Genomic DNA, 1,305 nt, shown 5'->3' on the forward strand with positions numbered 1-1,305 from the left:
TATATTATATTAAGTAGTTTTAATTCGAATATTATTTTTAAGATTTTCCTTTTAACTTTAAATGGGCCTACTCTTTTATAATTTAGTTTTTTATTAGATTTTTTAGTACGTAAATTGCGTATAGAAAGGAATATTATATCCCTCCCTTTAAAGTAAGGTCCCTCGAGCCTTTTAGTATTATAATATTTCTATATCTTTTTCTTTATAAACTTTAGTTTTTACTTAAATTTACCGTGGAGTATATATAGTTTATTTGCCTTGACCCTAGCCCTAAGTACCTTAACGCTAGGTCTTTACCGTAAGTTTACTTTATATTTAAAGTTTATAAAGAACAGCGTAACTTTAATCGTCTTTATTAGTAATATATTATATATTAATTATATTATAAATAATAGTTTAACCTAGTCGTCCTACTCGAAATTAATATAATTCCGTAGGTACTATTCTATAATTTAGTTAAGCCGTTCCGTTTAACCGTCCGTTTAAGGATAGTAGGCCGAAGACGCCTTACTCACTACCCCGAGCCTCGTTATTAACGCTCTCCAAAACGTAGTACCACATCCGCTAGCTGCTCTGCCGACCAGGTCTCCTTATATAGCAAAAAGTATGCCCACTTAGTAAGCCGATCGACTACCGTTAATATACTATTATACTTGACGCTGGTTGCCGTGTCTTTAGACTTTAGTAATTTAGTAATAAAGTCTATCGTAACTGAATTTCATAATCGTTTTACTATTAGTAGTGGCTCCAGAAATCCGTATAGCTTATACCTTACTACCCTCGTTTCTTCGCACGTATAATATAACTAGATAGCTTCCTTAACGTTATCCTTGATCCTTAGCTAATTAAAGTGTTACTTAATCTTTTCTATAATCTTTACGATACCTATATACCCTCCGAGCTTTAACCCGTAAATCTTTATTACTAGTGCCGTCCTATTATTTAATATTACGTACGCTCGATTCCTATATTATAGTCTTTCCTAATTATTTTTTTAGATACTTTATAGTTCCAATTTTTCCTACTAATATTATTCCGTAATATTATTGCCTAGCCTTCTTTAATACTTACTGCTGGAAGTAGCTTGCTTACGATATACTACGTAATACTCTATTTACGGCTAAAGTAAATACTTAAAAGTACTTTCTAGCGTCTCTTTAAGTAATAGTAGTAACTCCCTAGGTATATCCTTATAATAGTTAGTTCGTTAGTTAAGTATGTTTACCTTAACGTTTTCCGAACCCTTTTTATAATTGATTTAGAAATGAAATTCCGAAAGAGACTTTAATTTTCGTATTTATGATT

This window comes from Podospora anserina, chromosome 4 (assembly GCF_000226545.1).
Source record: "Podospora anserina S mat+ genomic DNA chromosome 4, supercontig 2".
Taxonomy (NCBI): Eukaryota; Fungi; Ascomycota; class Sordariomycetes; order Sordariales; family Podosporaceae; genus Podospora; species Podospora anserina.